The sequence below is a fragment of the Cydia pomonella genome, chromosome 16 (assembly GCF_033807575.1).
Source record: "Cydia pomonella isolate Wapato2018A chromosome 16, ilCydPomo1, whole genome shotgun sequence".
NCBI lineage: Eukaryota > Metazoa > Arthropoda > Insecta > Lepidoptera > Tortricidae > Cydia > Cydia pomonella.
In genome coordinates, this window is record NC_084718.1 from 3,331,344 (window position 1) to 3,358,882 (window position 27,539).

The 27,539-nt window shown below is 35.6% G+C and overlaps 1 protein-coding gene across 1 annotated transcript in view; it reads left to right on the forward strand.

Annotated features, from left to right (window-relative positions):
* LOC133526223 (potassium voltage-gated channel protein Shaw) overlaps positions 1-27,539 on the forward strand; it is a 177,412-nt gene that overhangs the window by 92,351 nt on the left and 57,522 nt on the right. Inside the window, exon 2 of the mRNA XM_061862751.1 lies at positions 16,788-16,843. The gene's annotated coding sequence lies outside the window, so the exon portion shown is untranslated. The remainder of the gene's footprint in view (positions 1-16,787; positions 16,844-27,539) is intronic.

Here is a 27,539-nt window from a genome sequence, read left to right on the forward strand (position 1 = left end):
AATTTTTTTGTCTTTTAATTATTTATATAAGAATTCAAGCCTTGGCGACCCTCTACATCTCTAAGGATAATTTAATATATATTTTTATTTTTTATTTTTTTTTTTTTTTTTTTTTTTTTTTATATTTTATCTCTGACACGTAGAGACTTATACATCTCTAAAGAATTTTAGTATTTTATGGTTTTATTTTTTTATCATAGTTTTTTTTTGTGTAATTTGACATTTAGAGACAGTATACATCTCTAATAAAGTATTTATTATTTCATAGATTCGATATTTGTAATTGTTTTTTTTTTTAATTTATTGTTTGTAAAAATGGACATGTAAAAGTGCCCCTGTGGCCTATTTGCTGAATAAATGTTTGATATTTGATATTTGATATAAATTAGGAAAATGACATAGTATATTATAGGTATTTAGGTAGATGTAAAATTCATTTAATGGTTTGAAAGTAATAATAATTGAATATGTTCGATTGGGTTAGCAATGAGTAGTTACTAACCCAGTCGAGTTGTTTTAGGTGTAATGTGACTAACTTCTAAATGCTGCAGGAAACGTCGGAAAGGTGATTTTATTTTTGTGTAGTCTGAATCCGACCTTTACCTTTTTTTTTTTTTTTTTAATAGCCTATTTATGTGTCCCACTGCTGGGCAAAGGCCTCCCCTCTAGCTTTCCAATCCTCCCTGTGCTGAGCAAGGTCCCGCCAGTCCCGCTGAAACGCATCCAAGTCGTCCCGCCATCTCTTTACCTTTATGAAGCACAAATTTGTCTTGAATGAATGATTATTAATACAGTAAGCTTTATTTTATACTCTAGCAACGCTTCCCATCAGACTAGGTTCATAGTTGTTCGGATTGTAATTAAACAATTGCGCATGTAACTCCTCTGGAGTTGCAGGCGTACATAGGCTACGGATACTGCTTACCATCAGGCAGGCCGTATGCTTGTTTGCCACCGACGTAGTATAATTAAAAAAAACTAGGTATTCTTAATAACAGAACTTCCGTGAGACACTGACATCAAAATACAAGGCGCCCGTGAGCATCGCGAGACATTTTAACTAATCATTCCTGGTTATATTTAGAAACTAAAATGTCATATAAAATTTTCTGAATTTGGCCTAGTTTCAGAGATAATTAAATGTTATTCGAAATCATTCTTTCGCCATAAGTCGATACAAAACACATTTTTGACTGCGGTATTGCCACTTTGAGGTCTAATCTGGACAAACCTATTGATTGACATCGAAAAATTAAAAAAATGTATTCGAGAGGCTACCCCCAAATAAAAAAAAATATTTTTAGTTAATTTTAGGTTATGTTATGTGTTTATAAATAAAAATTACGTTTTTTGTACAGGAGTGTTCAAATTTTTTTGCTTCTGTTGCCATCAGGTATGCACCGTTAAAATCTCTCGCAATGCTTACGGGCACCTTGTATATCATATACTGATATATATTAAACCGGTTCACTCACGTATATAAAGTCGATGCTCGACATGTTTCGCTCCATAACGAGGCGCATTTTTATAGAGCGCACGCGTTGCTGATCCGACGCAGACTCGACTTTATATATTTGAGTGACTCAATTTAATATATATTTAATACCTACCTATGTACAAAGTATTCGTTTAAAAAGCACTATCTAGCTTCTTGGCTTTCATTTTCGATCAATATTAGATAAAACCCTGCCATTATACATATTTGATTAAGATTGTAATCGCAAAATTACCTGCTTTGTTACGGGCTAAAAATGCCTCGTCACGACCCAATAAAACATATTAAATAATGTTACCAACCAGTGCTTCTAAGCTTTTGCATGCTACGATAGATGCCTAAAATGCTTCTTATTATTCTTGTATACGCCATAAATGTGACCTGATATGCAAATGTCATTTTTCTAGGTTTTTCCCACTAGTTACCACCAAGTTGTTACCAGTGGTAACTACTGGGATTTTTTTCCCACCTTTTACCACTGGTAACTACTGGGAAAAAAATCTCCCTAGTTACTACCAACTCGGTTTAGTGGTAACTACTGGGATTTTTCTTCCCAGTAGTTACCACTGGTAACAACTTGGTGGTAACTAGTGGGAATAACCTGATGAGTTGGTCGGTCAGGACATTAGGTAAGCATTTATTTTAGCAGATTAATTTAAGAGCCCGGTATCGATTTTAGTCGCAAAAATGTAAAATTAGTAATAATTAGTAGTGTAAATGAAAGTTACACGAAATAATTTTTCTCCAGAAATTAATTCAAAATCGACTTCATTTCAACCTGGGTACTTAAACAATCTACAACATTTGCTGAAACTGTTCTTATACATCGTTTTGAACAATTTATCACCCTAATTTATTGGTGAATTTTTAAAAACTGCCCCATATCGTCACATATTACCGGGGACGCACGCTTGCGACCTCATTATTAAAAGGCAAGATTAGAAGACGTGCTAATAGAAACCAATACTTGTTATTTAGATATTACGTAACAATTTTTGCTCTATAATCATTACCGGACTCTTAAGTGTTGTGTGTATGAGATATAATATTTATATATAAACACTAAAATTTGCTTATTACCCTTATACAACCTATATACAGAAAAAAGCACATCAACAATTATTAAATACAATTAATTTCAAATTCAGGGATCGGAAACCGGTATTTTTTGTATGGGAACGAAAACGGAATTTTTTCGTTCTTTGTTAATTACTTCATTTCTAATTAGGCAATCTAATAATACGAAGTCGTTATCTGAAAACACAACTGAGTCCTACATTTAGAGTATAAAATAAACCGAAATATATGGTTATTTCGATGTTTTTGCAAAAAACCGGTTCCGATCCCTGCTATTATTACTTAGAGACGTATAAAGTCTCTTAATGTCGAATTAAAAAAAAACAGTAATAATAATATTAAATAAAAACACAAACGGTACAAAAATCCAAAATTATTTGGAGGTGTAAATTTCTCTGTGTCAGAACTAAAAGATAATATCGTTTATCAAATTATCCTTAGAGATGTATAGGGTTTCCAAGTGTCAAAATCCTAAATTAAATTAAATAGGTATCTGTGAACTCGAAGTTTAAATCATTTCAATACCAAATAAAGCGTGTTAATAAAGTATATTCAAGTTACTTTATTAAAGCTTTAGGAAATTGTACCTATAACAGAGATGAAATGTCCGCTAATGAGCCGTGAGGATTGAAAATTAATTACTTCACAAACCAGTTTGAACGAAAGGACGTAAGTTTCAAGATTAACAGATGATTTACGGACGTTTTTGTATGGAGGATCTGGGAATTGAAAGTGTGTGTCAGCCGCAGTGTCCGAATATGAATGCTTACATTTTGTAAGTTTCTGAATTAATTCCGGATTTAATTAAAAGTAAGTTTTTGTTTACAGTTTCTCTAAAGATCACTGAATATGTTAATTTTATTTTAATGCTTTGTATTACTTCAAATTTCTGTCCTTATTCCACCGACGTATTACATATACATATGTGTATCACACGCACGACGTATTAATTAACTTTTTGAACTGATCAATCGTGTCTTGTAAGACAGGGCATAACGAAAATCGGTCTAAAATTATTAGGGGAACCCCGGGGCATTATAGGCACTCGGGATAATATGTACATATTTTTTTCTGTCCCCACTAAGTTTGCAAGTATTGTCTCTTTTGACCGACCAGCGGAAGCCGATGGTCCTGAGTTCGATTTCTGGTAAGGGCATGTATTTTTATGATGATTTCTATATATAAGTATTTATTATTATTTATTATTATTATTTTATTTGATACACTAGCAGCTCTTGGAGCTGACGCGTGTATATCGCAGCACTTGTGTTTATTTAGCACTTTTTAATGTTCTAAAATGTGTATTAGTCTATTTTTGAAAGAGTTCACTGACGGTGCACTAACAACAGTTTCTGGTAGAGAGTTTCATTTACTATACGATTTGGCAAGAAGTGTTTCCTAGGGTTGCTAGCACATGGAGGTTTGACTAGTTTTTTAGAGTGTCCTCTTAACCTTACATTCTGGCTTGATATGTATAGGTCTATTTGTGTATTAAGTATATATATTGTTGTTTTAGTACCCACAGCACAAGGCTTCTTGAGCTTACCGAGGGACTTAGTCAATTTGCGCAATGGCCTTATAATATGTATAGTATTTATATTTATTTCTGGACCAAACCAATTTTCTTTACAAAATACAACAATGATCGAATGTCACAATCTGTAATGGTCTTTATAAGTTAAATTTAAATTTTCTTTCTGTTGTTTCACGAATCACCCAACTTATCGACATCATCTGTCCTTAAACGCGAATACGTGTAGCTGTCAGTAACTGTAAGTGGTTCGTGACAGCCTACAATGGGAGGAACTGGCGTTTGAAAATGGAACTGTCGAAGGGAATGATAAATGTGCGGCTATGCTAATGCAGTTTCTTATTTTTCGCACAGCGGCTCGAGCAAGGGTACTTTGCTGCTTAAAAACAGTGAGAAAAATGTGATTTTGCTCACCGAGTGAGACAAAATGACATTCAAGTGACCTTTACATTTAAAAATAAAATAAATAAATATTATAGGACATTATTACACAAATTGACTAAGTCCCACATTAAGCTCAATAAGGCTTGTGCTTGAATTTGAATGTAATTTCTACATGATGGGCTTAATACAAGTTTGAAATACTTTGATTCTATTCGTTTTGTCCCTTTCCCATCGTTAGCGAAAAGAAAAAGTCATAAAAACGTTCAAATGTCATTCAACCGTATATAGACGGTTAGAATCGACCCCAGGAAAAAGTCAGAATGGATCGTTCAAAAACGCCTACGAGTATGAAGTCACAATAATTAACTCATAAAACATAATGACGTATTTTTAAGTTAAATTTTAGACTATAGTTTACGTGTTTTATTGTAAAATAGAAAATGTTCTCGATTGAGTACTTAATTGATATTCATTATTTCTCACTGGAATTTTATTTTATTTGTTTTTGTGTTTTATTGCGGTAATTTACTTACAGACTACTACAGAAATATCAGAACAACACACTGTATTTTGCCTTTTGACTCGTCTTGAGATAAAAACGATGTTGATTTAATAATTAATTTGAAGGTAAATTACCATTTACCTACATTCAAATTTGGAACATCTCTGAAAAACAAAGGAATTTGGTTTAACCTCATTTCGGTGCAGTCTATCCAGAAGGATTCCACAATCGAAATTTCGATATTTTATTTAGCTTCCTTATGTACCTACATAAGGACTGTATTTAATGTAAAAGCGATATCTGTTAGGACGTTTATTAACTTTTTAAAAGTAATAAGGCCTAGTTAACCCCTCACTTATTCCTTGTAATTGGCTTTAAAGACATTCTAATGGACTTGAGCTGGTGGTTTATGATTATTAAAAGAGGACAGGTGCTTATTACTGTCTATCTCTCTTTGAATACTGACATTACTGACTAAGAAATAAAGCTTTAAACTCTGACTAAGCCGCGTTCGTACGAACAAACGGCCTTAACTGAATGAACTTAATTCATTATAATGAATTCCTTTGCTATTTTTATAAATTATTTGTCGAAAACAAGCTGTAGGAGGTAGTAGGAGTAGGATGCTGGCGGCATTTCCTCGTTGTATCGCAATGCTGATACGTTGTGCGAGGAAGCCGCCAGCTCTCTTCGGTCACGAGTTACGTCAACCAGACGCTTCGAGATTTCAGCAACAAACTTGTGCGCACTGGGTTCCCATGAACCTTGAGTTGTAGTACTCTTTCTAAGTACTGTTTAAAATAAAACCGTGTGTCTGACCCAGTTGCTCTTCCATGTGTATCTGTGTATTTAATTCGTTAATTTGCATTACCAATACTTTCCAAAACAAACTACAAGGATTAAGGATTAAGGAAGGGCGGATATTTCGGCGGTTTCGTAGGAAAGTGCCGAATCGCGCACCAGAACAGGTGGCGCACCAGAAAACTGCGTCGCAGAAATGTTTTTTAGATTTTAAATTTTTTAATACTGTAGAGTCAGACCAAGATAAGTTAGCAGCGATTTTGATAGCCCAGCCTGTGAAAGTGTTAAGTAAATGTCATAAATTCATAGAAGTTTGACGTTACACTATTAGTTTGTGGGACGTCTATGGGGTCAGATATTTGTTCCTGCGTCATGGATGTTTTCTTTGTATTTAAGTATTTGTATACTCGTATTATATATATATATTGTTGTCTGAGTACCCACAATACAAGCCTTCTTGAGCTTATCGTGGGACTAATTCAATTTGTGTAAGAATGTCCCTATAACATTGATTGATTTTTGGGTCTCAGTTGCCTGAAAATAAATTATATTTACATTAATTTAATTTCAATTGAATTAACTACTGTTTGTATGTTTGTCTATACCGAAACCCCGTGTCATGCCGTAACACCACGGTTTCTATGACGACGGGTCAAACACAAAAGAAGACGAAAATAGGCCGATAATAACCAAGTTTTGTGGGTAACCGGCAATCAGGAACATGTGGCAACATTCTAAGTAATTATTCTAAACGTTGGTAGCCTAACGGTGGGGGCGTGCGACTTTCAATCCGGAGGATGAAATGTGGGTTCAAATTCAAACCGTGGCTCGTACCAATGAAGTTTTCGGAACTTATGTATATTTACCAGTCACTTTTTGGTGAAGGAAAACGTTGTGAGGAATCCAGACTAATAAATACAATGTAAAGATATGAGTACCGGAAGGCGCAGCGTCGGAAGGCCCCAGACTAGATGGACCGATCTGGTTAAAGTCGCGGGAAACTGTTGGCTGAGGGCAGTGAATAACCGTTCGTTGTGGAGATCCTTGGGGGAGGCCTTTGTCAAGCAGTGGACGTCTTTCAGCTGAGATGGTGATGATGATTATGACAATGTAAAGAGTCAGAGATCTGGACTAATACCTTCTTGTGTACCTACAAATATCATGCCGGTCATTTTGTGAGCCCTCAATCTTCTTTTAAAATATGGCCTCCATCAAATCTATGATGATTTTGCCAATGTCAAGTGTCGTTATTCTTGAGTAACTTTTAAGTGTGCTCGTAGAGCATTACGTTGTCTGGTAGTTGCTTTTAGTAAAGAGATAGCTGGACTTTACTAAAAGCTACGATGGATTGCTGGGTGTTGATTAAAACATGGTTAAACCTGTTTCAAGATTAGTTTTTCATTAGCTGCACACTTCTACGATAATTCACTGCATAATAAGATTAATAAGGTATTAATGCACTTTAAACAAAATTAATGAGCAAAACACGAAAAAATATTTCTCAAGACGTCTTCGCCATCTTGAATCTCAACGACAACCCCCCAAGCCTTGAATAACTTTTGTATTAGTTACATGTCACATTTTTTCGTACTATCCAAAAGATACATTTCGGCTACCACAAGCCAGAAAAAAAATTATAAATAAAATAAATAACAATCTTTTTTTTCTTGTAACAAGAGACACATATCTTCTTAAACTAACTAAAAGTAACTAAAAAACTAAATTTTAATATCTTAATTTATTAAACGGGCTTTACCATTCGACAGTACTAGTGGGAGAGTGTAATATGTGTATAGGTGTATGGTGTATAACATCTATGGCAACAGAAAAACGCCCAAGTGATTCACCGACCCTCATATGTCTTGTGAAATCTCGTCGGTACTAATATATTGTAAGAAAAAGATGTCACTGCCAGGGCTAAACGAAATCACAATATATTAACCTCAAACGAAACTCAATCTATTTTGAGTCTTAATATTATCACTTAAAGATCAAATCAGACTGGCGAAAACTTGGTTTTTTTTTGGGAGCTAGTGAAAAGGAAACCCATTTTATGTACAGGGGTTTGTCATAGAACTCTGAATGTAAAAGTCCAGTTGAAGGCGCTCTTTTTAAAAACTTTATTGCAGAAAAAACAAAGGGTGGACTTAATACCTCAATGTATAATGTCATTTTCAGTCATATTATGGTAATTTATCTTATCTACAATTAGTAAATAGTTTTCCCAATAAGAAGAGAGATATGCAATCGCGGTGAAAGACCCGTCGTTTTAACGGACACCTTCAACACCAGAGAGCCGTCAAGATGGGAGTGCGCTTTTTCTTGAAGCTTTGAAGATCTTATCGGTCCGAAAATACCGCAGGCAACAGTTTATTCCACCAGTTTTCATGTGAAATATTTAATTTTTCATCACCCACTTGACTCTATTCCTAGTCTCTTCATTTTGAAATGGTGCTTTGCATTGGCATTCCTTCTGTTATTACAGCTGGTAGCCCAGCTGTTAGATCTCAATAAATATGATGGTTTATTTATTTACATTGGGATCATTAATTTCGTCCTGTATTCTAAATGAGGTATGTTTTTTATTTATTATTTATTTATTAATAAAACTTAAATCTATCATTACAGGTTTAGCCTAATGCGATAGATAGGTATGGATTGATTTAATTAAATTTTCTGTTTAATTAAACTCAAAAAATGAAATTAGTTTTTGCTTTTGGTGAATGCGGTCATCTACGAAAAATTCCGTACTTAACCGTATTTTTTTTTATCAACCGTAGAAAACACAATCACAAACTCAATATAAAAACAATCGCTGCTTGGTCGATGTTAAAGATAATTTCTGTGGCACTAGTGAAAAAGGGTACAAGTCTCTGGCAGTTTAGGTGTATAAGGGCATAAGTGTTACGTGGAACTTACACCCCTTTACACCTGCGCTGCCAGATACTTGTACCCTTTTTCACTAGGGCCACAGATTTATGTTTAAGGTTCCGTACCTCAAAAGCACAAAACGAAACCCTTATAGGATCACTCGTGCGTTTGCCTGTCTGTCCGTCCATCTGTCACAGCCCATTTGTTCCGAAACTACTGGACCAATTAATTTAAAGTTTGGTATACATACGTAAGTCTGACAGTTTGCAACAGCTGACCCTAAGGGCGTATTGTTTCCGTTATTTATGTCCTTTAATATTTAACCATATGGGAAGTTTGACAGTTCATTATAGTATAACAGCTGTTTCCATGTACATACATGGTACATACCTATGTCACTGTCAATTGCATAACGTGATAACATGGAAACTTTCGGGACTTGGTTTCATGCTGAATCACTTGTGGATGCAACATTTGTTATGTATTATGTTTGTGTTAATCTAAATTATATTTGTATAGCATTAAATGTTAATAGCATTAATAACTAGAAGTAGACTTTAGACATATTTATTACCTTATTTAATAAATATATTATTATAATATATTTTGACGACCGGTCTGGCCTAGTGGGTAGTGACCCTGCCTATGAAGCCGATGGTCCCGGGTAAAAATCCTGGTAAGGGCATTTATTCGTGTGATGAATATGGATATTTGTTCCTGAGTCATGGGTGTTTTCTATGTATTTAAGTATTTATAAATATTTATATATTATATATATCGTTGTCTAAGTACCCTCAACACAAGCCTTATTGAGCTTACTGTGGGACTTAGTCAATTTGTGTAATAATGTCCTATAATATTTTTTTTTATATGGAGACAATCTTACACAAATCTTCCTAGTCCCAAACTAAGCAAAGCTTTTACTATGGGTACTAGCCGACGATATAAGTACATAGATAAATATATACCTATATAGCATGTAACAGAAAGGCAAAGAAAGAGCCCATTAATGTTTAGGTTCATACTGGCCAATTTTTACTATGGGACAAATACGAAATTTTAATGTCAGTATAATATTCCATTTAAAATGTATGGGTTAACTTTTATATTTATCACGTTTTCAACTTAAAGGTACCACTTCAATTCAATTCAAATATTCAATTCAATTCAATTCAATTCAATTCAATTCAAATATACTTTATTCATGTAGGCCTAGCAACAAGCACTTATGAATAGTAAGACAGTATTACATATAATTATCTTAATCTAATTATCAGAGCAATTTATTGATGTTGTAAATATTATTCCATATATAATACTAATGAATATAATTCATAGATCAAATTTAATACTAAAACTTTCACAAAATATAGTCATACAAAAAAAAATGTATAAAAAATACTAGTCTAGATTGTTTCTAGAATAAATTCTAAATGTCAAACAAATATAATAAAAACAACAAAGGAAATACATGCATTGGAATATCCATTTCATCATCATTATTCAAATATAATAAATAATTAATCATTTCGAATCACAATTAATCCCACGTTGTTTTATCATTCATGTAGTCTTGTGTGGTATAATAAGCTTTAGAAATAAGTTTACGCTTTACATGATTCTTAAATTTATTAATTGGTAACTCAGTAATATGGTTTGGAAGTTTATTATAAAATCTCACACAATTACCCATGAATGATTTTTTAATTTTATGGAGCCGAGTGAAGGGCACGGCGAGCTTATGTTTATTTCTAGTATTAATATTATGAATGTCACAATTTTTCTTAAAATCGGCAATATTTTTATGCACATACAGAATATTCTCATAAATGTATTGACAGTGCACTGTCATGATGTCAATTTCCTTAAATTTATCTCTCAGTGAGTCTCTATGGTTCATTTTATATATTGCTCGAATAGCCCTCTTCGGCAGAACAAAAATGGTATTTATCTCTGAAGCACCACCCTACAGTAAAATACCATATGACATAATGCTATGGAAGTAACTAAAATATACTAATCGAGCTGTTTTGACATCAGTTAACTGACGGATTTTGCTTACTGCAAAAGCTGCTGAACTCAGTCTATTCGAAAGAGTAGCAATATGGGGACCCCACTGGAGTTTAGAATCTAAAGTTATACCAAGAAAAACTGTACTATCAACTAATTCCAATTCCTCATCCTTCACAATGACACTTGTTTGTACATGCCTTACATTATTAGTGACAAACTTAATACATTTAGTCTTATTCTCATTTAACAATAAATTATTAACATTGAACCAATTTACTACTTTAGAAATAGCATCGTTTACATCATTGTAAGCTTGTTGCTGTCGTTTGACTTTGAAAATAAGTGAAGTGTCGTCTGCAAACAATACTATATCATGGTGGGTCTTTACAAGGAATGGCAAGTCATTTATGTAGATAAGGAACAGGAAAGGTCCCAATATTGACCCCTGTGGTACACCCATAGAGACCAATGACCCCGGTGATCGCTGTCCATTCACATCGACCCTTTGTATTCTACCATTTAAGTAGGACTTAAGTAAATCCAGTGCCGCTCCTCTAACTCCATAATAGTGTAGTTTCCTGATTAATGTTTCATGACAAACGCAGTCGAAGGCCTTAGACAAATCACAGAAGATACCTATAGCATCTCGTGACTCCTCCCAGGCATCGAAGATATGCTTAATTAGCTCAACACTAGCATCGGTTGTCGAGCGACCCCGTGTAAAACCAAACTGCTTATTATGCATTAAATTACTGACGTTAAAATGTCGTACTAATTGAGAAAGAATTAATTTTTCAAAAATCTTACTGAACGTTGGTAGCACAGATATCGGTCTAAAGTTAGTGGGGTCAGAGTTGCTACCCGATTTAAATAAAGGAGTTATTTTACTATGTTTCATTAAATCAGGAAACTCGCCGCAATCAACACTGTCAGTTGTTGATAAAGTTGATTTAAAATTCAAACTTTAAGGAAATAGCGCCTAATTGACAACCGACAATCCTCCTTCCTTCCTTTCCTCCTCCTTTTCCTCCTCCTCATTCCTTATCCTTTTGGTTGAAAATGACATATTTTGTCAAGAGTCATACAAACTCGCCGCCACAAAGCCATACAATCGATGATTACGCTAATTTTCATGTAATTAAAGCACGTCATTTTAAAATGAGAGCGAAACCAAGGCTCGAAACCGGTTTTAAGAATAGCGGAAAATACTGGTTTATTTCGGTTTTACTCCGAAGTTTCATAAGAACGCCAACGTTTTAAGAATTTTATTGTAACCTAAATAAACCGGTTTATTCGGCGAGCGACAAGACGGCTTAAACAAAGACACCGACATAGCAAGAAACCGGTTTTTATTTTTCGAAATCAGTTAATCTGATGAGAACTTTATGGAAATGTTCTGCTAAAAACCGGTTTAAAAATTTATCCGGTTTCCGAGCGATGAACGAAACTTCATATTGTATGGCAGGGTCTATGTGTGTTCGACTCTTTGTCACTCAATTCCACGTATGTATTTAGAAGCAAGTGAAAAATCTGAGTAGTTTTTTTTACAGAAATAAATACTTAGTCTCAAATAATAGGATAGATGTACAAAGAACAGCGTGTTTGCGATCAAAGGTCTGTGCTTTGTTCATCATTTTTTGTACCAAAATGGCACCATATTTACAATTTTTTTTTTAATCTTTGAAATCGGCCGCAAGAGAACAATTTTAGCTATTTTAGTTTTTTTGTTGCTTCATTGACCCTTTTTAAATCCCACATCCTATATCACTGGAATTCGAGATAGCGTCATTTATAAAAAGTACACTCATGAGACACATTTATGCAGAATCTGCATATAAAAATACCCATTTTCATTGTTGACTAGATCCCTAAAACATCAAACACCCAGCTCGTGTGGCCTATTCTGTTTTTCATATTTTGATACGATCTTGAGTTATGTTATAGGTGCCGGTAAAGTTCCAGAATTTATAAGTGACGTACCCTTTAAGTTCGTTTAATTCTATCATTATTTTCGCGACAGAGATGGAATTACAAATAATAGTATTTTATACAATCGTGCAATAATGGAGATTCTTTCAGACAAGTACCGTGTTAAGGCCACGAAGCTTGCTGAGTGGCCTTATTAGATACGAGATTTAAAAGCTTGATTATATCACTATTGTATACCTACAATGCTTTTTCTACGAGTCAACAAAAATAATACTTTAAACTAATATAATCATATATGTCAACAAACCAAAAGTATACAGCTATTTAACATACCTTCATACTCGTACGCGCCCCGGCCTTCAGGGCCTAGCGAGTTGGTCAACAACACCTTCTCGTAACTCATGAGGTCCCGGTACTTGCTCCTTACTAAATTAAAATTTTTAGACAGTTTTTTCTCGATTTTACCCACCGTAACGTATGGAGATTAACAAGCAACGCCAAGCGGCTCTCGTAGTCTATTGATGTTGCTTAATTAAGGGTGTCACATGTGCGTTTATGACTCAAGCAATTCTTTCTACTATACAACCTAAAATAAATAATTAATTTGAGCTATAATTTTGTTTCGTCCTCTTGACCGCGGCGAGCTGTGATTGGTCAATTTCATCATAGTTGACTAAACCGTTTTGAAATGAATAGTTGAGTTAGGAGCCTATACATGAAAAGTACGCAATTAAAGTTAATAAGAAATCTTAATTCAACCATTACAGTCGATGAGTAGAAAAACAAAGTTACACTTTCGATGACTGTCGCTTAAATAATTATAGGATTAAACGAACTTACAGGCAAGATCACTTGTTCAAGAAGTTAGCCGGGACCTGTATCAAACGCACCAATATGTGCGACCGATATTCCCTGTAAGACGACTTTTGAGTGCATTTCGTGAAGACCAATCAGCATTAGCGACCCACGATGATTGAGGCAGCAGCGCATGCTCACTCAAAGTCGTATCAAAATAAGATGAAAACGAGAGACAGAATATATAAAGATGAAACTCTTAACGCCACTTGCACCATTCCACTAACCCGAGGTTAACCGGTTACGTTAACCCCGTGTCAAATTGTACTGGGAACCATTGTAATACCACGGTTAACCCCGGGTTAGTGGAATGGTGCAAGTGGTGCTAAGTCTTACACAATATTTGACATTGTCAAGTTGTGCACAGTACAGTTGAATTGCCCGTGGCACACAAATACACGTGGAGTCATTTTTGAACTCGAATCAGACTACTATAGTTATTATATTTCATTTGATAAAAACCACATGCTATTGCACGATGCTATTAAGTTTAGAATAAATTTAAAAGTGGAAACATTACTGTCTTGCGTGAGAGTTGAACTTACCATTTGACTTATCCAGAGGCCGTGAGTTCAAGTCTCACGCAAGGCAGCAATTTTTTCCACTTTTAAATTTGTGTATGTACTCGACAACAATCTGTTGCCACTTGACGCAGGGAAGCACCACTAAAACACTTAAGGCCCAGTACAATCCGGTTCGAAGGACCAATGTATGTACTCCTAACTCTTTCAAAAAGGGCGCTCTTTACTTTAGGAGGATTGACTATGAAAATAAACAACCAGTCACAAATAAAGCCAATATATTCAAAATAATCTCAAACCCTTATATACAATCCCTATAAACATTTCGATAGCGTGATGTAGAAACAACCCTCCCAGTACAACGCCATCTCGCGTGATATTTGGTAAAAATGTTTATATTAAAATACTTGACGGAAGTACGGACGCGAACAATTTGCTACATCAAATATTGAATCAGAATCGGCTTCCAAGCACCTAACTCGTATCCAGAGATTCGTATTATTTATTTATTTAGGCACCGCCATCTTTGTGCCTCGCGCGAGCGTAGTGTCCGCGCAATTTAGAAGGTCAGGGTCGTCTTTACAAACTACAGCATACAAGCTGCAACCAGTCTTACTTGACCTTTAGAACTATGACAACTGTGCGAGGTCTGGTAAGGTTTTAAATGGTTTGTTGGTAGTCGTGACTCTGCGCAGACATTTTGCAGATGTGACAACCCTCATGTATGATAATAATCGGTGTCATAGAAACCGAGATGTGTTTCTTGGAGTATATCTGCTTCACGAATAACAGCCGTATGTTACATTCGAAAGTTTTGAAAATGATCTAGGTCGCTATACATACTCTTATTACTGCTAGCTTCTCCTATTTGCTATATCCTGTCAGAGTACGGTAGGTAACTAGACCTAACTGGGTCTTCCTCGCAATATCTAATAACTTTTCCCCAAAAATCACTTGTCCTAATGGGTAATATCTCAAATGATCTGTAGTCATAACACTTATTTACCAAAATATCATAATTAAGGCATATGAGCTTTAGGATTAGGACAAACGATCATTTTTTAAAATAGCAAAAAATACTATTGAATCCAAAACTAGAATATATATCTTCAGGAATTCCGATATCAATCTCCCTTGTTTTATCCGACCCATCAAAAATTCTTATCCGGATTATGAAATGCCCTAATGTGGCTCGCAAAACCAAACTTTGTCTTGAAGAATCTGTCACACGATATGCAATGGAGTTGTGCAGCCGAGTTGCTGGTGTACGTGTAGGGCTCAAGGGTCGGAACCGGTTTGTAAAATACCGGTTTATTTCGGTTTTCCTCCGAACTTTTATAAGAACGCGAACGTTTTAAGAAATTTATTGTAACCTAAAAATGTCGCCGCCGGCCTGTGGTATGCCACGTGTTATGTGTAGTGCATTAAATGTGTGGGCAGAGCCCAAGAGTGTGTACCCCGCGCGTCATCATAGCTATACCTCACATCGGATAGCTACTAGCTAGATACGTACTACTAGCTAGATTTGATACGTATCAAAATTGTCGGGAAAAATTTGTAACTTTAATTTAATTATATTCTTAAAATATTATAAAAACAATTTATTATTTCAACAAACTATAACTAAACATAGAAACTTACATAGGAAGATACTGGTTTTTATTGCTCTAAACCGGTTAGTTTGCCAAGAACTGTTCTCATAAAAACCGGTTTAAAAATAGCGATTTCTCGAGCAAAACCGAAATTAAAAGGTTTTGCGTCAAGTATATGATAACGGTTTAGAAATTTAACCGGTTTCCGAGCCTTGGTATGGCTTAGGTCATGTCTCGCGGATATGACTCTTAGCATCTAGGTCTTCCAGACGCTGCTGCTCAACTTGATCTAATAAAAACAAAAACGCCATTCCGATATTTGTATTGCAATGTCCTCCCAGATACATAACCAACTAAAATTAAATGAGTTATGCAGAATGTTTATTTAATCACCGCAATAATTTACGGGGTGAATATATAGGTTATACTGAACAACTTTTACTATGAGCCCATCTCCGAAATCGCGAAAAAAAATTGGCTGTTTCATACATTTTGGCTGCCTGAGCACATTTTCTATGGGAGGGTAAATTTTTTTTCGCGATTTCAGGGTTGGTCTCATAGTAAAAGTTGCTCAGTTTGACCGATATATTCACCCCGTAAATGATTGCAGGTGACTAAATAAATATTAGTATCTATTTTAAAGAACCCCGTTAGTTTTAAGATCCAGTTTCCATTAATGGAAACATCCCTTGTTCCAACTGACATTTAAATGAATTTCAGCTGAATTAATTTTATTTGATGTTCAAATTTATGGGTTGAGCTGAATTGCTAATATCTAACGCTCATGAATTTAGCTGAGAAATGGTGAAACTGTCACAAGATATCAGTGACGGATCGTTCAAAGAACTCGATTCCCACCGGCTTTTTTTAATTTCAGCTCGTTGAGTACTTTCACGATCGGTTCATGGAGAAAAGGAAACCAAAATTAGTTCCGGGTTCCCTACGAATATTTGAGACGCGCCGCCACTGCAAGATACTAATGTTAATATTCATGGTCATAGCCTAGTTTTTCAGGGGCGAAGAAGTACCAAGAATATAGGACATTATAATAAAAGAAGTGACTAATCTTTGAAGTTAACATTATTACATTGAATTAAATTCAATACATTGCTTGGTTTGTGGTTTGATTACTGAATGAAACGCAGATAACCACATAACAATTCCAAAATCCTGAAGTTCAATAACCACAATTCTAATATCCTTTTCATCATTTCAGGAACACAACCCTTTAAGGGTTGCCAGTAAAACGGCGTTCCACGCCAGCATAGTCACGTAAGTAAACCAAATTAGTACAATTTCTACTAAATGGGCAGCCCTGTCGCATTCTTTTTTGTCGTTGGTAAACTTGATTTCAAGCAGCTGTTACACAAAATTCGTCTTTATCACTTCAAGATATAGATATAGTACCATGCGGTTTCAGTTTCGTAACGGCAAATGTAAAGTGGCACCGCTTCGCCTACATTTCAGCGAGGCATACAATTATTTTATTCTTTTATCTTTATTTGCCTCACGGTTTTAGGGTTCTTTTGTTTTTGCTGAACGAAAGTGTACTGGTTTGAGCAACAGTTTTTTTATACCACTAGGCAAACAAGCATACGGCCCGCCTGATAGTTAGCAGTCACCGTAGCCTATGGACGCCGCAACTTGGCTTTGGTTTAAGCTTTGGAAATTGCGTGACTTGATTGACACTATGTATTCACACTTTGTGTCGTTTAACAAACTGGTAAATGCATTCGACCTTCTTAGGAAATATATCTTGATACTAAAATCGAAAAATCTTATAGTTGGATTTATCCGAGTTTGAAGTTAAGCGAATCTTATATAGGTTATCTTTTTGGCCATTTTTAGTCAAATAGTAGTATATATTTAACTTGATTTGTTGTAAAATTCAACATGTCATCATGCCAATGTGGCATCTTCTAGGGGCTGTAGTTTGTGTGTGTTGTGTGTGTGTAGGGGTTGTAGGGGGTGTAGTTGTGTGTTAGTTATAGACCACGGGCCAGGAGCATATTTCGTCAGTCATCGCCTCCCGGCTGATACTTTGTCAGATGATAGTTTAGATGCTGTTTTAAACTTTAAAAACCGTCAGCCGGTTCTATCGCGGTGGAATGACCGTCAGCTGTAAAATGAACATGAATAAAATATGCGTCTACCACTTTATGTGCGGCAAAGTATGCTTAATGTGTAAATTGATTATTTTTTACATGTTCATGCGACCAGCTGATGTTCTTACCACCGGGGTATCGCGGTATCGCGGTACCGGCTGACAATTTTTTTAATTAACAACAGCATCTGAACTATCATTTGACAAAGTATCAAACGGGAGGCGATGACAATTTTTTTTGTTTTACGTGTTTCGGTGGCTGCCTTTCCTCAACCCACCAACGGAGCGGCAGCTGACGTCCACGAGGGTTCATCATACCTAGCCTTTACCCACTACACGAATTTTCAGCCGCGAGGCGATTGGTCATAGAAATTGTTCAATGCTCGCGGTCTATTAGAATGGGTGTTAGTTATTGACATGCATAAATGTATATGTCGGCGGCCGATCGTAATATCCGCTAGATCATGAAATTCCTAGGCATATCGTGAAACGTGAAAATCATTGGCTAGTTCCCTGAATCTAAGGAGCCGTTACGCAGGGCTCCTATTTCTAAACAGTTTGCCCATCGGCCACCTGAGGCAACCTAACGTACCTATCCTATTGGTAGGTTACCGAGTGTAGCTTGTAATGCGAGCAAAAATTTTAAGTGTAGGCTGTGTGTTACACCATGTATTGCTCTTGCATATTGCTATTGCTATTAATATGAATATTAACAGCTATATAAGACAAAGAACCTTCACTTAATGTTATTTGGAGCCTCGTCTGCCAACAAACCATACTCTGGTTTGGCGGAAGTTGTGATATAGTTTTAAGGTTTTTCTTTTGAATAAACATTTCATTTCATTAAAAAAATATTCGACCGAAAGAGAAGCAGATAAAGACATTTAGTATTGGCCTCGGTGCTCATAATCCGAAAAAAAAAACAATGGCGGAACCCATAACACACGTAATTGTGCGTAAAACGAAGTGCCTTATCCAATTCCATTTTATTTCACCTGCTCATTTCCACAAATGTGCTTTCCTTATCATGTAATCTTCCTACGCGTAGAATCTGTAGCATATATTTTGTGAGATAATGTTGAACAGAAAATGTAAGTTAGATGTATATGGGGATGACTATCTGGGAGTAGAAATAAGAAAGCATTGAACGTATATCGCACATTACACTCACAACCGGAAGAAAAGAGCGAGCCATGCGTTGGACCTGCCTTAGGCACACAGAATGCTGACCTAGCATAAACTATCCCTTCATTTTTAGGGTTTCGTAGTAAACTAGGAAGGAGTCTGTCTGTCTGTCGATCGTTGGTGAAAACTTCTAAATAGGGTGGCTCTCATACACAAAAACTCTAACTTTTGAACCATGGGTAAAAAAAATATGAAAAAAGTCGTTAAAGTAAAGGTTAGTAAAGACTTTCAAGGAAAACTTTAGCGAACCTAATCGGTTACGCCGATTATAAGTTATTGCTGTATTGTTGAATTGTTTTAAGAATTACAATACTATTAGTTTTCCGCGGTCAGCATTTGTAGAGGTAAATTTGCCTTTGTACGTCAAGTTCTGTAAAGTTTAAGTATCTCAAACTGTATTGTATTCAATAAAGTGATTTCTACTACTACTACTACTACAATACAATATAATATATATTTTTTACTAAAATAGTAAAATGAACGGTAGGCGGTCTAACTCTAGGACGCGATTCCGTCCACCTCCTCGACTAGATACAAAAATCAGCTTAAAATTATAAATAAAGTAATTTTTGGTTCAGAAAGATCTAAGTGGCGTGAAAAAATTCGCATGCTTCTGTTAAGCTTTGGTAGCTCAGTTGGTTAAGAGCGAACGGACCCGGTGTTTTGAAAAGTCGCAAGTTAAAGTTTTGCCCTTTTTTCTATACTACATCGGTGGCAAACAAGCCTGCAACTCTGGAGGTGTTGCATGCGCGTTACCGACCCTACCACCCCGCACCCTCGTTGAGCTCTAGCAACCTTAGTCACCGGCAGGAACACAACACTATGAATTTTCCCATTTTTCCTGTATTAATTGTAGACCTATTTATTGCTCGCAGAGATACTTATTGCTCGATAAAAATTAGTTCCGAGATTATTGGTCCGTTCGATCAGCCAATACAAGCCAATGAGCTTTATTTGTGTAAATACATAAAAGGAGACACACTAGTCCGTTTCTTTCAATTTGTCCATTCACTCGATAAAACCTAATCCCAGCAAGTCATGTAAAAGCACGAATGCGTCTAAAACATGAAAACATTTTTTCGATTAAATTACCCATTTGTTTTCGGTGGACTCCGTTTAAGCACTGAAGGGCGCACTTCATCATAGGCGTCTATAAAGGCCTTTTTCGTTGAGAATATTAAGCCAATTGACCCCTCGAGGCAACTCAACCATCGACCCTAGGGAAAGAAGTTATGAAGGGAAAGTATACCCAATTTCCTTGATCACAGTCAATCATTCAATTTTATATTTTCGTAAAAAATAAGCAAATATTTTAGAATTCTTTTACCTCCATTTCTGTCAAAATTATTTACAATTTCGAAAGTTAGGGTTTGCACAACGGATCTGAAATGTGTGGGAAGATCCAGGTATCTGGAACTAGATCCGGATAATTTCATATATTTTGTATTCGGATGGCAAACCCTAACGAAAGCTGAATGTTGTACAAGCAATTATAAAAGAAGAAATAATGTCCAGAATTATAGTAGGACGGATTATTCAGTATACTATCCGCAAACGAAACTGACGAACGGAGTCTTGAGACTTCTCATTCACACTTGCATAGTAGTAGTAGGAGTGAAAGAGACGGTTGATCTCGGTCGTCATTTTGGTTTGTGGATAGAAAGAAAAAGCTGTAAATAAAACCACATAAGTAGGCTTTCAAAGGAATCCATTTAGGTTTCACTGTGAAAGGAAATACGCAATGGGTGTCCCCGTTAGTAAAACCGTATTTTAGCTGAATAAAGCATTCATATAGAAGAAAAATTCAATTATTTAGATTTAATTTGTTATGCTAAACGAATATACATGGTTATTCATAAATTGTGATCAGAAATATGTGTTTCTTACTCAGTACAGTCTGTTTTAATAATTAATTGAAATGTTTGACTTAAAATTAAGGTACTGAGTATCATGTTTACCCTTCTTTTTACATACAACTTTCATTAATTCATAGCCAATCAAATTATTGGCTGGAAACATTAAAAATATTACACTGGCAATGACAAATGTCATAAAATTACGCTGCGAATGTCAATTAAGTCACACGACTAGTAGAGTGACCTTGAATGTTGATAAATAGGGATATTTTTATTTAAATTGATAATAGGGAATATTACGCAAAACTCTGAGTAGGGGGCGCCAATACAACAATCCATCACAATCTGAGGGTGTACCGCGAAACAAGAAAATCGAAATTTCGTTATCTAACCTCTCTCTCACTCTTGCATATTTGAGCGATGAAGAGGCAGAAAACTAAATTTTGATTTTCGGGTTGCCGGTAGGCTCTTTGTAAACAAACCGCCTTGATGCATCAATTTCATATTTTATTATCTGAGAACTTGTCTAAATACAGTTTAAGGCACAGTATGTATAAATCTATGGTTTAAGATACGTGCTAGTGCTGCACTCTGGCGGCAGAATATTGTAGTAATACTCCCTAGTAATTAAAGAGCTTATTAGTCGTTTTTTATCCGCGTTAGTTTAAGGAAACTATCGGGAGATGTGGTTACTGTTCACGACTTAAAATCATCCTGTACTTAATAGGGTTGATATATAGGGACTATATATATAGAAGTTGTACGTTTGAAACCGTTACAATCATTTTGGGCCAGTTAGATTAGTCTTGATACATTTAGGTTCGCGCATGTATCACCTCTAGAGTTGCAACCGTCCATAGGCTACGATGACTGCTTACCATCAGGCGGGCCGTAACTTTGTTTGCTCCCGACGTGGTATAAACATTTAATCGAGTATCAAGTTTTAATAATATTAGCACATTCATTTGACATTTTACCTTATCTAAAAGCTAATATATCTATTGCCTCAATATTGGAGTAGATAACTGAACGCATTATAACTGAAGGTGGCACTCTAAAAATATTAGCCGATAAAATGTCGAGTGATACGATATGACGTTGCTGTCAGAGAGAATGTGGTATTCAATACGTGACATACCAAGCGGCGGAATATAGATAATAGAATAGATTTTATTTGTATTCATTGTATATATTCATATAAAAAAATACAATCATACGAGCAAAACGATAATTAAATTAATACTACATTTATAGGTATGCAAGTCAATACATTTATATGTAAGTTAATATAAAAGGAACTAAGGTATTTTAATTTAAACATAATTTCATTGAATTGGGTACTTGACACATGTTGAATATTATAACAAAATTTAGTTAAATGGATAGAAAATGAGCCATCCATTATAAAAAATTAAAAAATTATATTGAGATTATAAAAAAATACAAGGCTCCAAAGTCTCAAAATTTTTTTTTTGTCTTTTAAAAATAGAAAAGAAAATGGTACCATTCGATTCCTTATATTTTATTGAAAAATAAATTGTATGACAACTATACACATAAACGCAATATTTCAGGGCCAAAATGGCAATTTCCTTGATCTTCCATAATTTAGGACAGACTTATATGATGTGACGTCACATCACTTTATCATTTTGTTAGAGGTGTTTCAATCGTCGAGTGCGAGCGTCAGACTTTAACCCTAATTTCTGACCTTTGTGTTGCTTAAATGCCATGAGTCCTATATAGACATTAGATCCTCAGGAAAATCAAGATCGTTTGACATTATTTACAAAAAACTGTCAAGTAGCCAATTGAATTATAAAGATTATAATGTCGATTGAAACAATTACAAACAAATAGCTTAGGATATATTATAATATATACATTAATTTTATGGTCTCGACATATTAAGTCATTCATCCAGGAATTATTTTACAGAGTAGTAAGCTTTTTTTTTTGCTAAACGTTTTGAGTTCACGTGTGAAGTGTCGTTCAGTGTTATTTTTTTTTATTACCTCAGATAATATTATAAATTTTGGCACCTACCCTTAAGGACTATACCGGGTGTAACCTACATGCTACACCCGGTGTATTCCGGTGCCACAGCAGGAGCATAAAATTAAACTGTAGGCTGTACTCCTCGAAACGACCAACATTAGTTCAGCATAAGTATTTTAAAAATAACTTGTTTTTTTAGCACACTTAAAAGTTTATTCTAAGACGCAATGTATTGCGAGTTTTGTTATGTTTATAGCGTGACAAGCAACGTTAATTACACAGTATTCAAACATGGCTATTGTCCTGCCGAATCTTTTGTATGCCTCAGAAACGTGGTGCCTGTATCGTAAGCATATTCGCTCATTAGACAGCTTCCATCTGAGATGCCTTCGCGAAATTATGGGCGTCCATTGGTCTGACCGTGTTAGAAACACGGAGATCCTTAGGCGTGCCGATGTTGCTGGAATAGAGGCCTACCTAATGAGACGACAGCTACGATGGTGCGGTCACGTCTCCCGCATGTCCCAAGACCGAGTCGCGAAACGCATCTTCTACTGCGAACTGCAAGATGGAAAGCGCAAACAGGGCGGCCAATTCTTGCGGTTCAAAGATGTGTTGAAACGGCATATGAAGAGAGCTTATATAGAGCCAACGAAGTGGGAGAGTCTAGCCAGTGACCGTCCACGTTGGAGGCATATTGTGCAGACTCAGGTGCGTCAGTTTGAAGCCAGGCGGCTCACAGAACTCGACGCTAAGCGCGACGAGCTGAAGGCCAGACCACCTGCGGCCATACTTTACAATTATGTCGGAGGGGTGCTGACTTGCAACGAGTGTGGTCGTACATTTGCTGCAAAAATTGGCTATATCAGTCACCTGAGAGCGCACCAGCGACGCTCTCAGCGGTAGAACGCAGTCGCTGTGGTCGAAAACGGCTAGGAGAGATGATGATTCAAATAGTATGAAAAGTGGGAAGACTTCATTTTTTTTAAGGTATTGAAAAAAATTGTCATCGTATGAGGAGTAGAAACAAATTAATGAAAGTCTCGTTCTGGAGTCTGTTCCGTGCATCATAATACTTATTTTTAACCGACTTCAAAAAAGGGGAGGTTCTAAATTCGACTGAATTTTTTCCGACTTCAAAAAAGGAGGAGGTTCTCAATTCGACTGTTATTTTTTTGTATGTATGTTACTCTATATCTCCGAGAACCGTGAACCGATTTTCAAATTTTTTTTTTAATCGAACGGGTATAACTCCGAGATGGTCCCGTTGGCACCAATTCGGGGTCTGATGATGAAATCTTGGAGAAATCGAGGGAACTCTTCAAATGTTATAGGTACATGTATGGCGCTTTTGGTAATATTTGAAGTCGGTTTTATTTTTTGTTAAAAAGTTTTATTATACAAACTATATTTTGTGTAGCATTAACTAAATACTTTATCCACATATCCATTACTGAAAACCGCAGAGTGCGTCTTATATTATCAGATATTTTATATGCAACAGATACCGGGAAAATTTATGTGGTTTAACCCCTTAAACCTTCCGCCTACCCATCGTATCAAGTAACACAATCCAGAACCAACAGCTCAGAAAAACCAATGTGATGAAGCTCTCTGATTACCCACAATTTCTAAAGATTTGTAGGTCAGCTTATAATGGATAACGATTACTCTTCATTCGGGTTGGTTTGGGTATCAGGCGTCACGGCCCTTGGGATATTATCAGGTGTGTATTTATGATTTTGCGATGTGCTTTTATGGCGTACAAATATGTGGGTCATAAGTACTTATAAAATATCCTTTGTTATTGTGGATATATTCTGTTATAAAGCTATTTAGAAAATAATTTTCTTAACTTTTTTGTTCAGTTTATGATCCAATGACACATTTGAAGACTTTTACATTTTTTGATGGATTTGAAATTAAGAAACTCAAAATACTGAGGTAAATTATATTACCACTATACTAGCTTACGTAAAACACATCTAAGAGATAAATCTTAGGTGAACCTTCTGTATCCCTAGTGTAAATTTATTCGATAGCGTGACGTGACTAGAAATAAACATAAGCTCGCCGTGCCCTTCACTCGGCTCCATAAAATTAAAAAATCATTCATGGGTAATTGTGTGAGATTTTATAATAAACTTCCAAACCATATTACTGAGTTACCAATTAATAAATTTAAGAATCATGTAAAGCGTAAACTTATTTCTAAAGCTTATTATACCACACAAGACTACATGAATGATAAAACAACGTGGGATTAATTGTGATTCGAAATGTATAATTATTTATTATATTTGAATAATGATGATGAAATGGATATTCCAATGCATGTATTTCCTTTGTTGTTTTTATTATATTTGTTTGACATTTAGAATTTATTCTAGAAACAATCTAGACTAGTATTTTTTATACATTTTTTTTTGTATGACTGTATTTTGTGAAAGTTTTAGTATTAAATTTGATCTATGAATTATATTCATTAGTATTATATATGGAATAATATTTACAACATCAATAAATTGCTCTGATAATTAGATTAAGATAATTATATGTAATACTGTCTTACTATTCATAAGTGCTTGTTGCTAGGCCTACATGAATAAAGTATATTTGAATTGAGTGACGTACGCGTTTGCGTTGTCTCATTTTATATGGGATTTTGAGTTTCCAAAACGTCCAGCTTGGTGCGCTGTTTCTAAATCGCAGACAAAATTAGACTTAACACAAACGCGTACGTCACGACACGCTATCGAATTTTACACTAAGAGTTCTAAACTTTAGTATTAATTCTTATTGTGTGAAACCATCTCAAAATACAGAGCTACTTTTCGTCTTCCGAAACAATTTAAAAAATATATATACATACATAAAAACACAGATGCTGCTGTGATACAGATTAATCAATCAACTTGTGACTTATCAAATATCAAAACCCCTTTTTGCAGATCGTAAGTTTAGTGGCATTTCTCCATATTGAAAATTTGTAAAACATTATGACTATTAAACAATATTTAGAGATTATCTCCATCCTTTCGAGAAAAGGATCGATAGGATGGGTGACGATCGGGCAGTCAAAAGGGCTTACCTGGGTCGATCAACTGGACGCCGTCCTGTTGGTCATCCTAAATATCGTTGGGCGGATAGAGTGGAGGCAGATCTGCGTGAGCTCGGCGTCAGCGAAAGCTGGCGTGAATCCGCTCTGGACTGAGCAATGTGGAGTGCTCTTGTGTTAGAAGCCAACGCCCCGATTCGAAGAATGAAATACGATCACGATAAGTTCTGATATAGATATCGTTTGTATGTCGTATAATATACAGTATGTATGTAAGGTATTAAATTAAATCAAAAATTTTGAATGCAGAGAACGCTGGTTCGATTCTAGCCACGGGAAATGGATTATTGGTCACCTTTTCTTTCGTATATTACATGCATTTAAGTTTGTACCTACTATATCATTCACAGGAAAAGATCCCGTTTTCCTGAATATTTAAAAATAAATAAATAAATATTATAGGACATTATTACACAAATTGACTAAGCCCCACGGTAAGCTCAATAAGGCTTGTGTTGCGGGTACTTAGACAACGATATATATAATATATACATATTTATAAATACTTAAATACATAGAAAACATCCATGACTCAGGAACAAATATCCATGCTCATCACACGAATAAATGCCCTTACCAGGATTTGAACCCGGGACCATCGGCTTCATAGGCTATCACTACCCACTAGGCCAGACAGGTCGTCAGGTTTATAATTGAATTTTAATTGTTTTAACAACCCCACAATAGGTCAGCATATTTTAATATGGCCTTAACGAGACATTGATTCCAATTTTTCCAGCTAACTGAGTCGCAAGAAAAATAATTAATGGACAGTGATTTTCCATTTTTCGATGATAATACGCTATTTTCCGGCTCATTGGTGTTGGATTTTTCCCTTAGAGCGTTTGTGGTAAATCATAATATAAAATAACCGTTATTAATTAGTTAGGTACTTAGTGACAGGTCAATTTAAACGTATACTGATATCAGACTGACATCTAACTCATTCACCTGGGTATGTCCTTAGGTTAAACTAAGTCCGAAAGAGAGGTATGGGCACTGTGAATGTCATCTAGCTTTGTGGGGTGGGGCACAGCACAGCAGATGTCTTTCCAGATCTAGAGCAGAGCCCGACTGGGGAAGTACCTCCACCTTACAGAAAACCGCAGCCAAATAACACTAGACCCCACTCACAGTGTTGTGTTCCTGCCGGTGGGTAAGGCTGCCAGAGCTCAACGAGGGTGCAGAGTGTTAGGTTCGACAACGCGCATGTAACATCTTTGGAGTTGCAGGCATCCATAGGCTATGAACACTGCTTATTATCAGGCGGACCGTATACTTGTTTGTCACCGAAGTAGTAAAAAAAAATCATATATCGTGCATTTTGCTTTTACTTGTTCGTACGATAACTAAATATACACCCTAACAAAATGATTCAAAGACCATTCTAATGTCAGTGTGCGTTCGAATTGGCTTGTGAGTCACATATTCCCACAAAGCCCTGGAAACGACCGCGTTCAACTAAGGCGTACTCCCGTTGAAGTTTCTCGTTATGGAGCGAAATATGTCGAGCAATCTTCGACTTAAATAAAATACGTTAGTGGCCTGTTTTAATATACATAGGTATTATTATTATATATTATATATATATTTATTCAAATAAAAACTTGAGTAAATATCTAGTTACAAACTTTCGTAATTGTATTTTAGATAGTCTTAAACAGTCAACCTATTCGTATACCAATATAGTCATTAAAAGTCCGGTAA